The 23,764-nt window shown below is 43.7% G+C and overlaps 1 pseudogene; it reads left to right on the plus strand.

The window, feature by feature from the left end:
* Positions 1–801: 801 nt before the first annotated feature.
* Positions 802–920, plus strand: LOC148443230 (5S ribosomal RNA; annotated as a pseudogene).
* Positions 921–23,764: the final 22,844 nt, after the last annotated feature.

Below are 23,764 nucleotides of genomic sequence, written 5' to 3' on the forward strand. Positions count from 1 at the left end.
TATACATCAGATCACACAGTGTACGGCGCTGTGAATCATTACATTGCATCGCACCATTGCTGGGTACACACATCGTATAGTGTGTATCCAACTTGACTCCTAGGATTTTGCTTAATTCTGATTTACTTTGCCCAACACCAAGATAATTAAAATATATTTACAAGGTGCAATAAGAATTTTACATATATCCTAGATAATCACATCATATACGAGTACTGCTCTAGTCACAGGAGACAACTTTTTAAAAGAATCAGGGGTCTGCATGTACCACCCATGCACACATATGATTTTCTATGCCATGTGCATACATGGTTTGCAGCAGCACAAGTATTGTAAGTGGCCGCAGAGCAGGCTTCTATCCCTCGTCACAAATTATTGCAGAATCATAGTGCAAATAAATGTGTGCTGAATTATGTTTATTGAAATAATTATGCAGTCAGAATGTCGCAGTACACAAGATCAACATTTTTCACGGTGATAATATCTACTAATAGCTTTCCTAACAGTAACCGAACATAAGTTAAACTACCTTTTGGACTGTGTGTATCTTGGTTTGTGTATGCAGTACTGTATGTTCAAGAGGGACAGATACACCAGTGCATCTTACACAACAGTGCTATGTCTGCATATTTGAGGGTGCATAATATTGTGCCTTGCCTTACTTGGTTTTGCCATGCCCCTCCAGTTTACGGCCACACCTACCCAATGGCTGGTCACACCTGTTCAGTGGGCCCGGCCATTACATTTCCCTGGTGGGCCCTTCAGGCCCCAGTCTGACACTGTCCTTATGGATGAGTTCTTATTTACAGACATACCATACTGGCTATGCCCAAACTCGACTGATCTTGGACGCCAAGCAGTATTGGGCCTAAGTAGTACTAGGGAGGGAGACCACCTAGGAAGATTAGGTTCTGTAATATACTCTCACCATCTATTTCGGAAAGACTGGTAAGTTGGCCTCAAGTGATGCCATGCGTAAGTTGTCTAGTATAGTCTACATCATCAGTGGATGTGTATTTTTCACATCTTTCACTTTTGATGTAATCGCATGCTGATTGTTGAATAATGCTGTTTTTTGAGCCAGTCTAACTTAACATAAGTTTTTTGACCACATAACCCCTTGATTATATCAATATATTTTTTCATTTTTTTTCTTCTTTTTTTCTTTTTGAATTTTTGAGGTTGATATTTCATTAAATATATTTTTTCACCTTATGGTTATTTGTACCGCTCTCTTTGATTTTGGGTACGGATGTAGAGGTATGCATGGTTGCAGATTCTCCCTACATCTTTACAACAGACAAAAACTTTGTTTTGTTCTCATATAACATTTTTAATTGGACATTTCATATTGGTGGTTGTACCTATTATTCCTGTTTTTCTCTTTACTTTAATGCATTTATGTTTTATCGTTATATCCTCTTTATGTTGTTCATTTGTTTTGTTGCAGAGTTTATATGTTCTCTCTTTATTATGTCACTTTACGGTGGGACTATCTCTTTCATTCTAATTGATTTCCTTTTTGTTCACACTATTACTGTTCCTTAGATACATCTTACATCACTTCTAAGTTATGTTCCACTCATTTCTTTCTTCTTTTACACATTGCTATCGTTTGTGCTCAATATGTTATTATCACTATGTAATACAAGTGTAATTTAGCCTCCTGACCGCAGGGGCGCTGGCTCTGACAGTCGGGCATTAAGTCTGAGGCGTGCATCTGGATGCCTGACGTCACTTCGTTGGTGGTGATGTTGCGGCTGCGCTGGACACGTGCTGATGATATCATTCCAAATGCGCCCGGCGGTCAGCACACGGAGGCAGCACCTATCACCAGTGATGTTCTGGTATAAAGGTATGTCATTACACATTTGCTTGTATATTCTTGATAAAAGTCTTTACTGACTGAAACGTCAGACAAGGTTTGACACAGTTGTCAGTTTGATTCTTTTCTGAAAAGACCCGTGAGTGCAGCCTACCATTTGACTTTATGTATATATATATATATATATATATATATATATATATATATTGTATACATATGTGTATATATTATATATATATATATATATTAGGGGTGAGCGGGTTCGGATTTCTGAAATCCGAACCCCCCCGAGCCCCCCCGATCCGAGTCCGATCCGAGTCAGGCTCGACTTTTCCCGCCTGACTCGGATCTGAAATCGAGGCAAAACGTCATCATCCCGCCTTCCGAGTCTCGCGGGTTTTGGATCCTATATAAGGTACCCGCGTCGGCGCCATTTTCTCACTCGGCTGTGGACAGTGAAGAGGGAGGGTGGGAGTTAGGGCTGTGTAGTGTAGTGTAGTGTAGTGCTGCTGTTGTCCACTACTTCAAAGTCCATAGGGGCTGGCTGTGTTGTGCTGTGCTGCTGTTGTTAATAGGGGCTGTGTCCACTACTTCAAAGTCCATAGGGGCTGGCTGGACTGTGTTGTGCAGTCAGTTCTCCATAGGGGCTGTGTCCACTCCAAAGTCCTGTGCAGTGTCCCAGTCCTAAAGGAGTGCTGTAGTGTTGTCCAGGGGGTGCTCTGTCCATCAGGGGTGCTCCACCCAAGTGCTAAAAAATAATATATTTTCTGTGTTTGTGAATTGTGTGCGCAGTAGCCGCACGTGCATCAACAAAGTAGTGCCAAGCGTGCGCCTGTGTCATAAGTAAAGGGCCGGCTGGCTTGACCGTTAAAGGGTGCTGTAACCCCCGAAAGTACACTCCAGTCCAAACCAAAAAAAAATTATTTTCTGTGTTTGTGAATTGTGTGCGCAGTAGCCGCACGTGCATCAACAAAGTAGTGCCAAGCGTGCACCTGTGTCATAAGTAAAGGGCCGGCTGGCTTGACCGTTAAGGGTGCTGTAACCCCCGAAAGTACACTCCAGTCCAAACCAAAAAAAAATATATTTTCTGTGTTTGTGAATTGTGTGCGCAGTAGCCGCACGTGCATCAACAAAGTAGTGCCAAGCGTGCGCCTGTGTCATAAGTAAAGGGCCGGCTGGCTTGACCGTTAAGGGTGCTGTAACCCCCGAAAGTACACTCCAGTCCAAACCAAAAAAAAATTATTTTCTGTGTTTGTGAATTGTGTGCGCAGTAGCCGCACGTGCATCAACAAAGTAGTGCCAAGCGTGCACCTGTGTCATAAGTAAAGGGCCGGCTGGCTTGAGCGTTAAGGGTGCTGTAACCCCCGAAAGTACACTCCAGTCCAAACCAAAAAAAAAATTATTTTCTGTGTTTGTGAATTGTGTGCGCAGTAGCCGCACGTGCATCAACAAAGTAGTGCCAAGCGTGCACCTGTGTCATAAGTAAAGGGCCGGCTGGCTTGACCGTTAAGGGTGCTGTAACCCCCGAAAGTACACTCCAGTCCAAACCAAAAAAAAATTTATTTTCTGTGTTTGTGAATTGTGTGCGCAGTAGCTGCACGTGCATCAACAAAGTAGTGCCAAGCGTGCGCCTGTGTCATAAGTAAAGGGCCGGCTGGCTTGACCATTAAAGGGTGCTGTAACCCCCAAAGTACACTCCAGTCCAAACCAAAAAAAAATTTATTTTCTGTGTTTGTGAATTGTGTGCGCAGTAGCCGCACGTGCTTCAACAAAGTAGTGCCAAGCGTGCGCCTGTGTCATAAGTAAAGGGCCGGCTGGCTTGACCGTTAAAGGGTGCTGTAACCCCCGAAAGTACACTCCAGTCCAAACCAAAAAAAAATTATTTTCTGTGTTTGTGAATTGTGTGCGCAGTAGCCGCACGTGTATCAACAAAGTAGTGCCAAGCGTGCACCTGTGTCATAAGTAAAGGGCCGGCTGGCTTGACCGTTAAGGGTGCTGTAACCCCCGAAAGTACACTCCAGTCCAAACCAAAAAAAAAATTATTTTCTGTGTTTGTGAATTGTGTGCGCAGTAGCCGCACGTGCATCAACAAAGTAGTGCCAAGCGTGCGCCTGTGTCATAAGTAAAGGGCCGGCTGGCTTGACCGTTAAAGGGTGCTGTAACCCCCAAAGTACACTCCAGTCCAAACCAAAAAAAAAATTATTTTCTGTGTTTGTGAATTGTGTGCGCAGTTGCCGCACGTGCATCAACAAAGTAGTGCCAAGCGTGTGCCTGTGTCATAAGTAAAGGGCCAGCTGGCTTGACTGTTAAAGGGTGCTGTAACCCCCGAAAGTACACTCCAGTCCAAACCAAAAAAAAATTATTTTCTGTGTTTGTGAATTGTGTGCACAGTAGCCGCACGTGCATCAACAAAGTAGTGCCAAGCGTGCGCCTGTGTCATAAGTAAAGGGCCGGCTGGCTTGACCGTTAAAGGGTGCTGTAACCCCCAAAGTACACTCCAGTCCAAACCAAAAAAAAAATTATTTTCTGTGTTTGTGAATTGTGTGCGCAGTAGCCGCACGTGCATCAACAAAGTAGTGCCAAGCGTGCGCCTGTGTCATAAGTAAAGGGCCGGCTGGCTTGACCATTAAAGGGTGCTGTAACCCCCGAAAGTACACTCCAGTCCAAACCAAAAAAAAATTATTTTCTGTGTTTGTGAATTGTGTGCGCAGTAGCCGCACGTGCATCAACAAAGTAGTGCCAAGCGTGCACCTGTGTCATAAGTAAAGGGCCGGCTGGCTTGACCGTTAAGGGTGCTGTAACCCCCGAAAGTACACTCCAGTCCAAACCAAAAAAAAATTATTTTCTGTGTTTGTGAATTGTGTGCGCAGTAGCCGCACGTGCATCAACAAAGTAGTGCCAAGCGTGCACCTGTGGCATAAGTAAAGGGCCGGCTGGCTTAACCGTTAAAGGGTGCTGTAACCCCCAAAGTACACTTCAGTCCAAACCAAAAAAAAAATTATTTTCTGTGTTTGTGAATTGTGTGCGCAGTAGCCGCACGTGCATCAACAAAGTAGTGCCAAGCGTGCGCCTGTGTCATAAGTAAAGGGCCGGCTGGCTTGACCGTTAAAGGGTGCTGTAACCCCCGAAAGTACACTCCAGTCCAAACCAAAAAAAAAATTATTTTCTGTGTTTGTGAATTGTGTGCGCAGTAGCCGCACGTGCATCAACAAAGTAGTGCCAAGCGTGCGCCTGTGTCATAAGTAAAGGGCCGGCTGGCTTAACCGTTAAAGGGTGCTGTAACCCCCAAAGTACACTTCAGTCCAAACCAAAAAAAAAATTATTTTCTGTGTTTGTGAATTGTGTGCGCAGTAGCCGCACGTGCATCAACAAAGTAGTGCCAAGCGTGCGCCTGTGTCATAAGTAAAGGGCCGGCTGGCTTGACCGTTAAAGGGTGCTGTAACCCCCAAAAGTACACTCCAGTCCAAACCAAAAAAAAAATTATTTTCTGTGTTTGTGAATTGTGTGCGCAGTAGCCGCACGTGCATCAACAAAGTAGTGCCAAGCGTGCGCCTGTGTCATAAGTAAAGGGCCGGCTGGCTTGACCATTAAGGGTGCTGTAACCCCCGAAAATACACTCCAGTCCAAACCAAAAAAAAAAATATTTTCTGTGTTTGTGAATTGTGTGCGCAGTAGCCGCACGTGCATCAACAAAGTAGTGCCAAGCGTGCACCTGTGTCATAAGTAAAGGGCCGGCTGGCTTGACCGTTAAGGGTGCTGTAACCCCCGAAAGTACACTCCAGTCCAAACCAAAAAAAAATTATTTTCTGTGTTTGTGAATTGTGTGCGCAGTAGCCGCACGTGTATCAACAAAGTAGTGCCAAGCGTGCACCTGTGTCATAAGTAAAGGGCCGGCTGGCTTGACCGTTAAGGGTGCTGTAACCCCCGAAAGTACACTCCAGTCCAAACCAAAAAAAAAATTATTTTCTGTGTTTGTGAATTGTGTGCGCAGTAGCCGCACGTGCATCAACAAAGTAGTGCCAAGCGTGCGCCTGTGTCATAAGTAAAGGGCCGGCTGGCTTGACCGTTAAAGGGTGCTGTAACCCCCAAAGTACACTCCAGTCCAAACCAAAAAAAAAATTATTTTCTGTGTTTGTGAATTGTGTGCGCAGTAGCCGCACGTGCATCAACAAAGTAGTGCCAAGCATGTGCCTGTGTCATAAGTAAAGGGCCAGCTGGCTTGACTGTTAAAGGGTGCTGTAACCCCCGAATGTACACTCCAGTCCAAACCAAAAAAAAATTATTTTCTGTGTTTGTGAATTGTGTGCACAGTAGCCGCACGTGCATCAACAAAGTAGTGCCAAGCGTGCGCCTGTGTCATAAGTAAAGGGCCGGCTGGCTTGACCGTTAAAGGGTGCTGTAACCCCCAAAGTACACTCCAGTCCAAACCAAAAAAAAAATTATTTTCTGTGTTTGTGAATTGTGTGCGCAGTAGCCGCACGTGCATCAACAAAGTAGTGCCAAGCGTGCGCCTGTGTCATAAGTAAAGGGCCGGCTGGCTTGACCGTTAAAGGGTGCTGTAACCCCCGAAAGTACACTCCAGTCCAAACCAAAAAAAAATTATTTTCTGTGTTTGTGAATTGTGTGCGCAGTAGCCGCACGTGCATCAACAAAGTAGTGCCAAGCGTGCACCTGTGTCATAAGTAAAGGGCCGGCTGGCTTGACCGTTAAGGGTGCTGTAACCCCCGAAAGTACACTCCAGTCCAAACCAAAAAAAAATTATTTTCTGTGTTTGTGAATTGTGTGCGCAGTAGCCGCACGTGCATCAACAAAGTAGTGCCAAGCGTGCACCTGTGGCATAAGTAAAGGGCCGGCTGGCTTAACCGTTAAAGGGTGCTGTAACCCCCAAAGTACACTTCAGTCCAAACCAAAAAAAAAATTATTTTCTGTGTTTGTGAATTGTGTGCGCAGTAGCCGCACGTGCATCAACAAAGTAGTGCCAAGCGTGCGCCTGTGTCATAAGTAAAGGGCCGGCTGGCTTAACCGTTAAAGGGTGCTGTAACCCCCAAAGTACACTTCAGTCCAAACCAAAAAAAAAATTATTTTCTGTGTTTGTGAATTGTGTGCGCAGTAGCCGCACGTGCATCAACAAAGTAGTGCCAAGCGTGCGCCTGTGTCATAAGTAAAGGGCCGGCTGGCTTGACCGTTAAAGGGTGCTGTAACCCCCGAAAGTACACTCCAGTCCAAACCAAAAAAAAAATTATTTTCTGTGTTTGTGAATTGTGTGCGCAGTAGCCGCACGTGCATCAACAAAGTAGTGCCAAGCGTGCGCCTGTGTCATAAGTAAAGGGCCGGCTGGCTTGACCATTAAGGGTGCTGTAACCCCCGAAAATACACTCCAGTCCAAACCAAAAAAAAAAATATTTTCTGTGTTTGTGAATTGTGTGCGCAGTAGCCGCACGTGCATCAACAAAGTAGTGCCAAGCGTGCACCTGTGTCATAAGTAAAGGGCCGGCTGGCTTGACCGTTAAGGGTGCTGTAACCCCCGAAAGTACACTCCAGTCCAAACCAAAAAAAAAATTATTTTCTGTGTTTGTGAATTGTGTGCGCAGTAGCCGCACGTGCATCAACAAAGTAGTGCCAAGCGTGCGCCTGTGTCATAAGTAAAGGGCCGGCTGGCTTGACCGTTAAAGGGTGCTGTAACCCCCAAAGTACACTCCAGTCCAAACCAAAAAAAAAAATATTTTCTGTGTTTGTGAATTGTGTGCGCAGTAGCCGCACGTGCATCAACAAAGTAGTGCCAAGCGTGCGCCTGTGTCATAAGTAAAGGGCCGGCTGGCTTGACCGTTAAAGGGTGCTGTAACCCACAAAGTACACTCCAGTCCAAACCAAAAAAATATATATTTTCTGTGTTTAGCCGCACGTATATATCAAATCGATATAACATAAATGGAGGACCAAACTTTCTCCGATAAAAATAAAATAGAGAAAGATCAAGAACCACTTCCTCCTAGTGCTGAAGCTGCTGCCACTAGTCATGACATAGATGATAACATGCCATCAACGTCGTCTGCCAAGGTCGATGCCCAATGTCATAGTAGAGGGCACAAACAATCCCAAATGGCAAAGTTCAGGAAAATGACCTTGAAAAAGACATTTAAATCAGCTGAAGAGAAACTTAAACTTGCCAATATGCCATTTACGACACGGAGTGGCAAGGAACGGCTAAGGTCGATCCCTAGTATGTTCATGACTAGTGTTCAGCTTCACATGACGATGGAAGCCCTCCTCCCACTAAAAAAATCAAAAGAGTTAAGCTGGCAAAAGCACAGCGAAGAACTGTGCTTTCTAAGAAGATATCACAAATCCCCAAGGAGAGTCCAAGTGTGGTGGTGGTTGCGATGCCTGACCTTCCCAGCACTGGACGGGAAGAGGTGGCTCTTTCCACCATTTGCACGCCCCCTGCAAGTGCTGAAAGGAGCACCCACAGTCCACTTGCTGATATGCAAATTGAAGATGTCACTGTTGAAGTACAACAGGATGAGGATACTGGTGTAGCTGGCGCTGAGGAGGAAGTTGGCGAGGAGGATTCTGATGGTGATGTGGTTTGTTTAAATCAGGCTCCGGGGGAGACAGTTGTTGTCCGTGGGATGAAAAAGCCCATCACGGTCATGCCTGGGCAGAAGACCAAACATTCCACCTCTTTGGTCTGGCAATATTTCTATCCAAATCCGGACAACAACTGTCTTGCCATATGTACCATATGTAAAGGTGAAATAAGTAGGGGTAGGGACGTCAACCACCTAGGAACATCCTCCCTTATACGGCACCTGCAGCGCGTTCATAAAAAGTTACTGTCAAGTTCAGAAACTTTGGCTAAGACCGTAAGCAGTCCAGGGACACCTAAATCCCGTTGTCCTGTTGTATCCAAGCGCCTGCAAACCACACCGTCAACTCCCTCCTCGTCAATTTCCTCCTTAGTCAGGATCGGAAGTAGTCCTGCAGGCCATGTCACTGGCATGACTGACTCTCCTATCCGGGATTCCTCTGGAGGATCCTGCATTGCTACGCCTACTGCTGCCGCTGCTGCTGTTGCTGCTGCTGGGAGTCGTTCATCATCCCAGAGAGGAAGTAGGAACACCACTACTTTTACTAAACAATTGACCCTCCAACAGTCCTTAGCGAGGAGGATGAAGTACGACAGCAGTCATCCTGAAGCAAAACGTATAACTGAGGCCTTGACTGCTATGTTGGTGTTAGACGTGCGTCCGGTATCCGCCATTAGTGCAGTGGGATTTAGACAATTGATGGAGGTAGTGTGTCCCCGGTTCCAAATCCCGTCTAGATTCCACTTCACTAGGCAGGCGATACCGAGACTGTACAGAAACGTCAGAAAAAGTGTCCTCAGTGTCCTGAAAAATGCCGTTGTACACAATGTCCACTTAACCACGGACATGTGGACAAGTGGAACAGGGCAGACTAAGGACTATATGACTGTGACAGCCCACTGGGTAGATGTATCACCTTACGCAGCAACAGCAGCAGCGTCACCAGTAGCAGCATCTCAGAAATGCCAGCTCGTTACAAGGCAGGCTACGCTGTGTATCACCGGTTTCAGTAAGAGGCACACTGCCGACAACCTCTTAGAGAAACTGAGGGAAATCATCGCCCAGTGGCTTACCCCACTTAGACTCTCCTGGGGATTTGTGATATCTGACAACGCCACCAATATTGTGCGGGCATTACATCTGGGCAAATTCCAGCACGTCCCATGTTTTGCTCACACAATAAACTTGGTGGTGCAGAATTTTCTGAAAAGCGACAGGGGCGTGCAGGAGACGCTTTGGGTGGCCCGAAAAATTTCTGCCCACTTTCGCCATTCAGCGACTGCATGCCGAAGACTGGAGCGCCAGCAAACACTCTTGAACCTGCCCCGCCATCACCTGAAGCAAGAGGTTGTGACGCGGTGGAACTCAACCCTCTATATGCTTCAGAGGATGGAGGAGCAGCAAAAGGCCATACAAGCCTATACATCCACCTATGACATAGGCAAAGGAGGGGGTATGCACCTGACTCAAGCGCAGTGGAGAATGATTTCCGTGTTGTGCAAGGTTCTCCAGCCCTTCGAACTTGCCACACGTGAAGTCAGTTCAGACACTGCCAGCTTGAGTCAGGTCATTCCCCTCATCAGGCTGTTGCAGAAGCAGCTGGAGAAAGTGAAGGAGGAGCTAAGACGGAGCGATTCCGCTCGGCATGTGGGACTTGTGGATGAAGCCCTTCATTCGCTTTGCCAGGATTCCAGGGTGGTCAATCTGTTGAAATCAGACCACTACGTTTTGGCCACCGTGCTCGATCCTAGGTTTAAAGCCTATGTGGTGTCTCTCTTTCCGGCCGACACAAGCCTGCAGAGGTGCAAAGACCTGCTGGTGAACACACTGTCAGCTGAAGCGGAACGTGACACGTCAACGGCTCCTTCTTCATTTTCTCCTGCAACTGGGGCTGCCAGGAAAAAACTTAGGTATCCTAAGCAACCCGCTGGCGGTGATGCAGGGCAGGCAGGACCAAGTTTGGACATCTGGTCCGGACTGAAGGACCTGGCAACAATTTCTGACATGTCTACTGTCACTGCATATGATACTGTCACCATTGACAGAATGGTGGAGGATTACATCGGTGACAGCATCCAAGTAGGCATGGCAGACAGTCCATACCTGTACTGGCAGGAAAAAGAGGCAATTTGGAGGCCCCTGTACAAACTGGCTCTATTTTACCTGAGTTGCCCCCCCTCCAGTGTGTACTCCGAAAGAGTGTTTAGTGCAGCCGGGAACCTTGTCAGCGAAAGGCGTAGGAGGTTGCTTCCACAGAATGTGGAGAAGATGATGTCCATCAAAATGAATTATCAGCTCTTCCAGGGAGACCAGCCTCCAGAAGGTACAGAGGGATCTGTGGTGGTGGATTCAAGTGGGGACGAGTTAATACTTTGTGAGGATGAGGATGTACACACTGAAGAGGGTGAGGAATCGGTGGATGAGGAGGATGAGGATGACATCTTGCCTCCATAGAGCCAGTTTGTGCAGGGACACATTAATTGCCAGCTTGTTTTGTGGGGGCCCAAACGAACCAATCATTTCAGCCACAGTTGTGTGGCAGACCCTGGCGCTGAAATGATTGGTTTGTTAAAGTGTGCATGTCCTGTTTATACAACATAAGGGTGGGTGGGAGGGCCCAAGGACAATTCCATCTTGCACCTCTTTTTTTTCTTTGCATTATGTACAGTTTGGGGCCTAGTTTTTCAAACTGCCATCCTGTCTGCCACTGCAGTTTCATGCCTAGATGGGTCACGTGTTTGTGCCACCCACTCGTGTCGCTTAGCATAGTCATCCAGCTACCTCGGTGCAACGTTTTGGACATAAAAACACTATTGTGAGGTGTGAGGTGTTCAGAATAGACTGGAAATGAGTGGAAATTAAGGTTATTGAGGTTAATAATAGCATAGGAGCAGAAAAACCTACAAATTCTGTGATTTTAGCTGTTTTTATGCTTTTTTAAAAAAAAATACAGATCCAAAACACAAAACCCAGAACCCAAAACACGGAAGGGTGGTTTTGGCAAAACCAATCCAGATCCAAAACACGAAGAAAGATCCAGATCCAAAACCAAAACACAAAACACGAAAAGTGGCCGGTGCACACCCCTAATATATATATATATATGTATACACAGTATAAAATACTGTATACATGTGTTAATGTATGTGAGTGTGACAAACTGCTTAGTGATCAAGCTACATATTGTTCTTTATTGGGTGACCCTACAGCTGAATACAAAAAATGTCTGGACAATTTGCTGAAACAATCTGAGGCTGAGGGTATTATTTCAGAAAGCATTAGTAAAAAATTGATCACTGATTTTCCAGTGGTACCGCTATTTTACATAATACCTAAGATTCACAAGGATTCACAGAGACCCCCTGTCAGACCAACTATCTCAGCCAGGGGTTCTGTCTGTGAATCTATAGCGAAGTATGTTGATATGTTTCTGCAACCCTGTATACAGGATACATTTACTTACCTCAAAGATTCGACCACTTTGTTACGACATTTGACTGCTATGTCAAGCGTGCCTTGTGATATGGTCATGGTCACGCTTGACGTGACAAGCCTCTACACAAGCATTCCACACACAGCAGGACTAAGTGCGATTGAGCATTTATTGATTAATAACCCCAAATATGAGGGCCCAGACTTTAAGTTCTTTATATCTTTATTAGAGTTCTCGTTAACTCATAATTACTTTTTGTTTAATTGGGTCTTCTATAGACAGAAGACGGGGTGTGCTATGGGGTCTCCAGCTGCCCCGTCCTTCGCTAATACATTAATGTGGGAAACAGAAAAAGCTTTGTTTTTTGAAAATTTGGCTGTGTCCAGTAAAATTCTGTTACATTATCATTATATTGACGATTTATTGATTTTCTGAAATGGAGATGTGAACATGCTGTTGGAATTGGTTAAAACACATAATGCAACTTCTAGTCCCATTAAGTTGACAGCTCAGTTCAGTAACAGTGAGTTTAATTTTCTGTACATTAACATCAAAATTATTGAATCCAGAAAACAAACTTCACTGTATGTTAAACCGACGGACAGAAACACTCTATTACGGTATAACAGTTTTCATCCTAGATCTACAGTGGTAGGGTTACCATTCTCTCAATTCATCAGAGTCTGTAGAACTACCAGTGATAGAAATTAAACTGTGAAACAACTGGACATAATGATGGAAACATTTTTCAATAGAGGTTATCCAATTAAATTACTTAGGCAAGCTAAATTGAAGGCCTTGAGTAAAACTAGAGCATCCTTGTTGGTATCAAAAGATAAAAAACAATTGAAGCAAATGGTACCTTGGGTTAGTGAATTTAATACAAAAAGCCGACAACTGTCCACGCAGGTGAAACAATGGTGGCCTTTAGTAGCTACGGACCCTGACATGTCGTTAGTACAGGGAACCCGAGTGATGCCTACTTATACGAGGAGTCGCAACATTAAAGATTTCGTGGTAAAAGCCGACATCACCCCGTTTAAAAAATTAGGCACTAAAGAACATTTTCTCAGTAGGAAAAACGGGTGTTTTAAATGTTTAGGGTGCACCACCTATAGCTATATGTTGACTGGTACACATGTATATCACCCATATTCTGGAAAGAAATTTACCATTAATTGGCCACTCACTTGTAGCTCTCAATTTGTCATATATGTTCTGTCTTGCCCATGTGGGTTACACTACGTGGGCAAGACAGAACGACAATTTAAAGAGAGGATGGCACAGCATCGTGCAGCCATTATGGCTGCTCTTAGTGCGGGAACTAGCGACCAACCTGTCGCTCGTCATTTTGTTCAGCTAAAACACAATTTAGCTTCAGTCAAATATAAAGTCATTGACCACGTACCCATTTCACTCAGAGGGGGCAATAGATCCAAAAGGTTGTTACAACTCGAGGCTTCCTGGATTTTCAGGTTAGACACTCTAGCCCCCCGTGGTCTAAATAAGTCCTTGGGCTTACAATGCTATTTGTGATCCAGTGGTTCACTTGATTATTCTATGGAGGACAGGTGTGTCCAGGGATCTTAGGATAATATCGGATTCTGATGATATTACAGTAAATTAGTAACAGTATGTAGTATTATAAGATGTTTTGAGTTGTTATAATGGTATTGTATGTTACTTTTGGTAACTATTTGCATAGACCACACACGCATGAGATATTGTATATACATTATGGACTGTGGTTCTACAGAGGAGAATATCAATTCTATACTCCATATATTCTCTAGGGTTATGGATATATTTTTTCTGCTACTTTGTTTTTTGGTTGTTTTTTATTTTTCATTTGCTAACACCATTGATTATACATAAATATTATATCTTAAGCCTCTTGATGGCATTTAATTTAATATTGCAGGTATACACATTGAGTCATATTAATGGGTTTATTTAACACGTTTAGTTGATAAGTGTACTATATCACACCTAGAAATACTGATTTTGTATTTTTTTTGGTGTTTTTTAGTTTTTTCATCACTTTTTTGACACACACATTTGGTTTGTACACACGATTTACACATATAATTTTCACTGCATTTTAGCAGTGATCAATACACGTCACACATTTATAGGTTTTTACATTTGTGGCAAGTTATTTTTTGTCACAGTTTATATCATATTAACAAATATATTGGTTTTGTATAATATTGATACTTATTAAATGATGTTTACAAATTTATGTTGACACAGTAGGTCATTTTTATTGGGGGAATGGATAGTTTAATTGGAATGTGTAGTCCTGCTATTTTTAACTTATTAGACTTCTTATTGAGAATACATTAGTCATATATGAGTGGTGTATTGATCATTAATTGAAATATGTTGTTATACATGTATACTAAATTTAGCCAATGTTGTTTGTGTTGTCTTCACGTTTTTTAGCATGTTTACCACGGCAACATGCTAGCATATGTGCTAAGGACATCATCCGATGTGCCGGACTGTGTCACGGCAGCACCAGTCACGTGTGGTTTCCATCACGTTGGAGCACTGGAGTTCTGGGATCCAGAACGGCACGGAGGAGGTGTTACATGTCCGGTGGGGTAAGTTATTTAAATCGATCTGTATGTCACATTCTTTTTGTCATCCTGAAGAAGGGGCAGATGGCCCCGAAACGTCGATGAATGTGTGAATAAACAACACCTATTTACATTAGTACATGGACTCTGAGTGCCACCTTATTTGGATTGGTATATATATGTGTGTATATATATATATATATATATATATGCGTGTATATATATATATATATATATATATATAAATATATATATATATATTTACTGGATATATATGTGTATATGTGTATATACTGTACATATATATATATATATATATATATATATATATATAAATCCTTATGGCCTGACATCTGTTTATGTCCTGATGAAAAGGCCTATGAGCCTTGACACATTGGCTCATACATTTGCTATGTTGATGTTTGTTGTTTAATACAATTTGACTTTTTTCATCAATCGGAGTGCGGCCTTCCTTCTATATTGCTTGGGTGCATACTCAGGCCATAAGGATTTCTTTATACATTCACCATAGGATGGCCCCCGCTTTGTAGCCATATTGTCCTGAGTGCTGGAGGTGTGTGTATATATATATATATATATATATATATACATACACACACTGCCCCCCCTACAGCACAAGTCTACATCCGCCCCTGAGGCAGGTTGTGATACTATGTTTACACTAATAGTCAGTAGCTCTAGGGTCACTGCCTTAATATTTGTGCTGTGAGATGAAGTTAGAGGGCACTTAAATAAAAATATAATTGTTCTGTGTGTTCAAATAACTTCAGGCAGCAACGATACTGTGTTTACACTAATGGTCAGAAGGTCAAGTGCCATCACCTTAATATATGCGCAGTGAGTCACAATTGGTGAGCACTGGGCAGTTGCTTTATAAAATAAATAATTGAAAAATATTTGTGTGTGTTTGTTAATTCATTTTAGTGACTTTACACAATTTCAGGCTGGTCATGATACTATGTTTATACTAACAGTCAGTAGGTCAAGGACACCACCTTAATATATGTGCAGTGCATCATCATTGGTGTGCACTTGCTTACATTTTTGTGTGTTCAGCAAGCTTCAGGCATTCAGTGATACAGTGTTTAACAAGACTAATGGTCAGTAGGTCCAGGGCCACCATGTTAAGAATATCAGCACTGTGAGTCAATATTATTATTATTATTATTATTATTATCATAATTTATTTATATGGTGCCACAAATGTTCCGCAGCACCTTACAAAGTACATAAACAAATGTTTGACAAGTGACTTACAGAATAATACAATACAGGACCAGGATATGGATAATATATATTGCTACATTAGTGACCATAACACCCAAATAAACAACAGAGCATAAGCAACCTGTTATGAATCCCAATGCCTACTCCATGTGAGACCACAAGAACCTAGCTAGCGAGATCTTCACTAATAACAACCGCCCGTTGCTCCCATACAACTTGGATACGTTCACCAGTACTTAGGCGGCCGCCTGGACTTATGCTCAGGATAGTAGCGGCTCACATGGAGGTACAAGGGAATTGAATAAATGAAATGTACAGTTGGAACAGATGCAGGTGATGGTAAGGCCTTGAGGAAAAGAAGAGTGGATATTTGACCAATGGAATGACTTGAGGTAGCACAGCAGCCGATGGTGCTACAGTTGTACCAATGGTGTGGCAATAGTTCCGATGGCATGGCAATAGCCATTTTTAAACATCCTAGGTTTTGGCAATGGCATTGGGAGCCGATGATGAGACGACTGTGCCGACGGTGTGGCAGTTGTACCTATGATGCAGCAATTGTGCCGATGGTGTGGCAATAGCCGTTAATAAGCAATGTAGGTTTTGACTGTGGCTTGTGAGCCATATGAAGGCTGATGAGCTGTTGACAGCACGGGGACTGCTTGGTGCGGTTAGGAAGCCGTATGGAAGCTGATGCACCAATGGCAGCATGGGGACTGCATGGTGTGGTTAGGAAGCTGTATGGAAGCTGATGAGCCGATGGTAGCATAGGTAGCATAGGGGGCTGCTTGCTGCATCTGGAAAGCCGTATGGAAGTTGATGAGCCGATGGCAGCATGGAGGCTGCTTGGTGTGCCTGGAAAGCCGTATGGAAGTTGATGAGCTGTATCACGAGGAGAAACAAACTGACCATGCAGCAAAGCCAATGAAACTCACAGACACGCTATAGTCGGCACAGCTGCAATAGACCAGTAAGTATAAATAGGCTGAAGTCCCGATCAGGTTTGCAGTTGTGGAAAACATTACTTCCTGAGGTGTCCAGATCACCTAGCAACAGGAAGTACTGAAGTAACCCAGCCTGTCTGGGCAACCTGTTAGGATTCCAGTTGTGACCGTGACTTGTAACAAAACCAAGTGTTAGGTGCCCTAGTGGTGAGTAAGAAGTAGATGAAACTCAAGTAGGGAAAAGCACAAGAGGATAGAGGGCCCTGCTCATAAGAGCTTACATTCTAATATGGATCAAGATCATCAATCGATAGAATAGCAGGAGCTTACATTATAATATGGATCAAGATGATCAATCGATAGAACAGCAGGTGGAGAAATAAAGTACTAGTGCTTCCACAAGTCATGATGATACTAGTCCTTCAACATCTATTAAAGCCAGTGCTGAAGGGCATAGAGGGTAAAAGTCAGGGCATCTAATATCAAAACAATATTTTACATTGCAAAAGAAAGATCATCACCTCTGATAAAGGGAAAGTTTCCTGCAGAAAAACATAAAATTGGCTACATGCCATACACCACACAGTGGCAAGGAAAGTCACAGGTCTTGGCCTTTATTTTTGAATGGTGGTTATGCAAATGCTGTCAGTCAGGCATCTTCTTCTGCCTCACATGATGATGCAATACATTCTCACTCAGATTCTATAAGAGGTATCAGATAAATTAAAACAGGAAAACCACTGCTGAAAAAAAGCTGAATGATTTAGGGGATATATGTGTAGCTGACACCGTTAATGAGAATGTTGATAATGAGGATGTTGTTTGTGTAAGTCAGGCAACATTGGAATCAGTTTTAGCCATGACAAGAATAAGGCCATTGTCATGCCTGGGAATAAGTAAAAAAAAATCCACCTCTTACCTGTATGTATGGAAATATTTTTACCAAAATCCTGACAACAATTTTCAAGCTATCTGTAGTGTTTTTAAAAGCCAAAGTAAATAGAGTTAGGGACATTAATGATTTAGGAACCTCCTCCCTCTTACATCATTTGCAGTGGGTTCATGAAATGTTTTTGCCAAAATCTGAAAATTATGCTAATGTAATAACAACAAGCAGTCCGGTGTAGCTAGCTCCCTTCTCTCAACTAGATCCCAGCACCTGTAATCTTCCCCGCCAACACCTTCATTATCAATCTCCTCATTAATGATTGGAGGTAGTCCTACATCCAATTTGCAGTAGGTAGCACAAAATTCCAGCCCAGGCTACTCTCTGTATCACCAGCTTCACTAATACCCCTTTCACACATATGACCCAGGAAATTTCCTGCTTAGACACGGGAATTTCTCCTGTGCAAAATCCAGGGTATTTGCTTGAGACCCCCCTTTCACACTACAGCATCTACCTGGGAAATTCCCAGGTAGACTCCTTTCAGACATAAGCCAGGTTTTTCATATTACCTGCCTCTCCTCTGCAATCTGCCTATCCCCTCTTCAGCTGCCGCTGATGATGTCATCAAAGTGCAGCAGGCAGCCGGCCAATCAAAGTGCAGCCTCTATTAAAATAGTTAAAAAAATAACTACTATCTGCCTGGTGGTCCAGCTGGAGTGTGGGTGGCCCGATGTGGCTGCGAACCACCGTCAGTCTCCAGCGCCGGTGTGAGGATCTGGCAATCATCACTGACTCGGTTGTCAGCACCACAGCCACTGGCACGGGGGGTGGAGAGCAACAGTGCAGAGCATCCTGTAAGATGCTCTGCGCTGCCATCTCTTTGTAATGAGCAGCAGCACAGAGCATCCTATAGGACGCTCTGCACTGCCAATTTAAAAGCTGCTTGGTGCAGCCCGGGAGGAGTAAATTCCTGGATAGCACCATTCAGACACGAGCAGGGTAATTTCCCAGGACTTAAGTCCCGGGAAAATCCCTGGTCGATTGAAGGGGTGGCTACCCGGGACCGTGTCCCCGGGTAGGTACCTTTCAGACATATGCGGCTACCTCAGCCAAATTCCTGGGATTCTCGAGATGTCTGAAAGGGGTATTAGAGGTATACCAGTGTCAACCTGTTAGAAAAATGAAGGGATGTCATAGCAAAATGACTTACCCCGCTTGGACTCTCCTCAGAATTTATTTGTAGTAATGCCACAAATATTATGAGAACATTACAGCTGGGTGAAATTGAACACGTCCAACGTTGTTGCTCACACAATCAACTTGGTTGTGCTGATTTTGTTTTAAAAAAAATGACAAGTGCATGCAGGAGATTCTGTGTGAGGCATTAAAAATTTGGGGACATTTTCACCATTCAGCAACTGTATGTACACTATTTAGCTAGAATTTCAATCTCTACATTATAGAGCTTCAGTGAGTCGGCTAATTGTGCTGTCCACCTGCGAAACTCCAGCTAATTATCCACCTTGCTGCATTCAAGATCTTGAGAGTACTCACAGCATTTACCTGCACTGAAGTAATCCTCTTTCTAGTTATGAACTACTTTACAGTACTACAGATCTAAACATATAAGTTAAACCTGATTAATCCTGCTTCAGTTCTAAACTACTTTGCCACACTATAGATTCCAGCATGCCAGTTATACCTGGTTAATCCTGCTTCTGTTAGAAAATACTTAACAACACTACATACCTCAACATACCAGTTAAACCTGATTCCAGCTCTTACCTGCTCTACAGCTTTCAGCATTACTTGGCTCATCCTTCCAGCTCCATCTTTATCTGTCTGACACTGCTTCAGTGTAATCTGCATTCATCCCGTGATTCTTGTTTCAGTGATCCTGCAGCACTCAGCTCTCAGATACTATTATGCCTTATCTTCATACTTGCCCTTGTGTGTATCTCATTCATCAGCCTGGAACTCTCAGCACAAATCCATCTGCAGACTTTGGTTCCTTTTCCTTTTACATGTAATATTCCTGCAAACTCTCATTGCCTGCTAAGAGTGCAAGTTCCAAGGTCCATCTACAGTATGCTTTTATGCCATTGCACCTGGCTTCATCAGTGTCCCCTATACTGCACACAGACACCAGTTTTCACCTCTCCCTGCAGATGGAACATGCTATAGTGTGTGTATTAGTCTGTCCCAGGCTGGCATCCATTGTGCCTGCCGGTACCATTATAGTCCAGTGTGCATTAGTTGGTCCCAGCCCAGCATATATTGAGCATACTGGTCCCAGCCTGGTCCAGTGTGAATTAGCTGGTCCCAGCCCAGCATCTATTGAGCCTACCAATCCCAGTCTGGTCCAGTGTGCATTAGCTGGTCCCAGCTCAGAATACATTGTGTCTACTGGTATGAATCTGGTCCAGTTTGCATTAGTTGGTCCCATGCCTAAATCCGAGCCTAGCCAATCCAAGCCCAGCATCCAGTATACTAGTTCCAGTCAAGCCATCTCCTGGTTACACTCTGGTCTCTGTACCACTTCCAGTCCAGTCATCTTCCAGTTTCAGTTCAGTCTCAGTACCCTATCAAAATCCAGTCATCTTCTGGTTTCAACCCATTCATGCTAATAAAAAACTTTCAGATTGTCTACAGTTAAGCACCACTTACACAGTCATCACTCATACCAATATTGTCCACATAGCCCAGTGGTCAAAGGTTCTGTCCCCACAAACAAAACACAGATTCCTGATAGTTTGATCTGGCTGAACAAGAACACAGCTGGTCAGAGCCAAGTGGCAGATCCAATTCAGGGTCTAATAAAAAGGCTTAAGAATTATGTTATGATGCATGCAGGAGTAATGCAAACTCCAAGGACTATCAACTGGTCTGGACTCTCTACAACAAACAATAGGTTGTTCATCTTCAGTTTCAGTGCCTCCACAAATTTTTTTCTAAATCTGTTAACCACTATCTACGTCAAGGTTCAGAAGTTTCTTGCAAACTTCAACTTAATAATGCCATCAAGAGTAGAGCTCCTGAAAAGTCGGTCATCTCTTCCTTATGCTCCCAGGTGATGATTCAGTGGTGGATGGATTTGCAAAACTGCGTACAATAGGATCATGCAAGCCAGCCACTGCAGATAAAACAAAGAGGCCAGAAAATCAAAAACAAAAAAATGGCAGCTGCTCAAACAATCTGGTAGTACTTTTTCAGGTGCATGAAAGGGAGGGGTCATACCAAGTAGAAAAGAGAGGGGGGTTTTAACCCCCTATAGCACACTGAATTATACTAGCAACAATATATGAACACTATATTATAATAGAATTTCAGAGATATTGGTTGCATGCATTTGCAAATACATGGGATGCTGCTAGGCCTCGTCAAGGCTTCTCTGTCACTAGCAGTCCCTACACTAAACAGTTCACGTCCAGGGTGCAGAGCACCCCAAAATAATATCCAGCCCGGAACCCCCCAGGGCATCACATGAAAAATGGAAAAAGAGTGACAGTGCAGTGTAAAGTATAGAAGGGTGCAAGTAATTACCAAGTGTTAAAGGGTTAATATGTGAAACTTTACATGAATAATAAACAAACATAAAAAGGTGAATACCAGAAAATCTCCATCAGCTGACAGAGATTCCAGCTTCTTCCCTCCCCCCCAATGGCGGCAACATGCCGCCCCTTTCGTAGTGAGTCCCAGAGCGAGAGACTTTCTCTCTCACTCCGGGGCCTGCACGTGTGCAGCACCCCACCATCGACCCGCTTGTGAGCACTATGCACTTGCGAGCGGGTCTGAATCAGGCCCACACTATGCCATGAGTCATTCCACACAGAATATTACGTAACAGAACATAGCGTAGCACTGGAAAAAAGTCATAATGTGTAATAGAACTATTTGTCCACCAGGTGTCACTTTTCCTAAATTACACAGTGCATGTGTCTGATTTCCAATGCATTTTCTGTATCACTGTCCGATAATTGGCTGACAGAAGCAGTGATTCTCTACAATATAGTTCAGCATTTTCCTCATGGAATCAGGGCTGTAGAAGAATGTCTAATAAAGTTGTAAATCATTAAGTGTGCGAGTCCTGTACTTTTATATAAAAATATTTCACATGCATGCATACTGACTGTGAAGCTGCATACTTGCGTCAATGTTGGTGCTGTCCCACACTAGTGATTTCATGACTTTAGTAATGGGCTCTGTTTAAAAGTGAGGTCTCTGTATTACAAATTGACTGTGCATTTTAAAATGCACACTTGCGGCACTGTCGGCACTGTCCCAGACACTTTAGTGATCTCTGTTGCATGCCCAGTGGAGCAGCTCCATACGCCAGTTGTGCTATGCTGTGGCATATGGAGGTTCATAGTACTACGCATGCCCAGGGGGTCAAAAGTCACACACAGTGCATCCCAGACTTAGACACTATAGTGATTTCATGACTTTAGGGACTAGTAACGGGCTGTTTGAAAGAGGAATTTCTGTATTATAAACTGACTGTGCATACTAAAATTCACACTTGCGGCACTGTCAGCACTGTCCCAGACACTATAGTGATTTCATGATTTTAGAAACTAGTAGCGGGCTGTTTAAAAGTGAGGTCTCTGTATTACAAACTGATTGCGCATTTTAAGGTGCATACTTGCAGTACTGTCGGCATGCCGGCGCTGTGGTGGCTGCCAGATCTGGGGGTTGCTTTGTGCATATGGAGGATGCCCAGTGGGTCAGGAGTCACACACAGAGCATCCATGACTTAGACACTATAGTGATTTAATAACTTTAGGGACTAGTAGCGGGCTGTTTGAAAGAGATATCTCTACATTACAAACTGACTGTGCATTTTAAAACACACACTTGCGGCACTGTTGGCGCTGTCCCAGACACTGTAGTGATTTCATGGTTTTAGAAACTAGTAGCTGGCTCTGTTTAAAAGTGAGGTCTCTGTATTACTAACTGATTGCGCATTTTAAGGCGCACACGTGCGGCACTGTTGTTGATGTCGGAGCTGGTCAAGACACTATAGTGATTTTATGATTTTAGAAACTAGTAGCCGGTTCTGTTTAAAAGTGAGGTCTCTGTATTACAAACTGATTGCACATTTTAAGGCGCACACTTGCGGCGCTGTTGGCATGTCGGCACTGTGGTGGCTGCCAGAACTGGGGGTTGCAATGTGCGACACAATGGGATCCGCTGATACGCCAGTTGCACGATGCTATGCAGTGGGTCTTGAGTCTCACACAGTGCATCAATTCATATCCTGCGCATGCATGCGCTCCAATGCATTAATATTCACTGTTGTGCATCCTACTGTATGTTGTAGAAAATGGCTGTGAGGCAGCGGCAATATTCCAGGAGTGAGTTGGAGATATATAAATGCCTGGCGTGATATCCTGGCATAATTAGGCCGGAATAGAACAATCCAGTCACTACAGCGCCGGTTTAGTGACCTGGTGAGGAGGGATGCCACATGACTGCAGCAGCTCAGACAGCGCCTTGTGCATAGTAAGTAGAGTATTACTGTACAGTTAATGTGTGACATAACATGAATGGGTGTGGGTTACCAGAACAATGGTCAATAAGTCAATACACTAAATGTCGATATGTACAAAGGTTGACAGTTACAAATGGTAGACAGGGTAAAAATGTACACACAGTTTTTTTATGTATGCATGGCCCTGCGCCCCACTTTCCCTGCCATCATTCATTGATAATGACATCGGCAAGTGTGGATGCATTTGCCAATGTCGCCAGCTCTGCTACTGATGATGTCGGGGGGTTCCGTACACACATCATTAAGTGTGTACCCAGCTTTAGTGTGTTGGCCTTAGTGTGTCGACCAGCACTGCATAAAGTTATGTCTGTAGCACGTAAATGAGCGCGCTGCAGACTTACATTAACATGAATAAGCTTTGTGTGCCATAAACTGTACAGTAAATAATGGGTACACACTAGACCAGCATTTTTCAACCACTGAGCCACGGCACACTAGCTTAAGTGTGCCAGCAGAAAAGACAACTAGGAGCTCCTACGGTATCTCTCTAAGTCTTTTGGGGGGGCTGGGACAATGCTTGAGTTTTATTTTATGTTGTACCCCTGTCATACTGTAGATTGTGTTCCAATTTTGTTCCAATTGTTGTCAGACAAATGTTAGTGTACATTGCACTGTTATTTTTTTTACAGTATGTCAGAGGAGACAGCAGCAGATAGAAGAGGGGGAGCCTACATAGCCAAGTAAGTTCTGTATGTGTTTATTTTC

This window comes from Taudactylus pleione, unplaced genomic scaffold (assembly GCF_031769625.1).
Source record: "Taudactylus pleione unplaced genomic scaffold, aTauple2 ptg001314l, whole genome shotgun sequence".
Taxonomy (NCBI): Eukaryota; Metazoa; Chordata; class Amphibia; order Anura; family Myobatrachidae; genus Taudactylus; species Taudactylus pleione.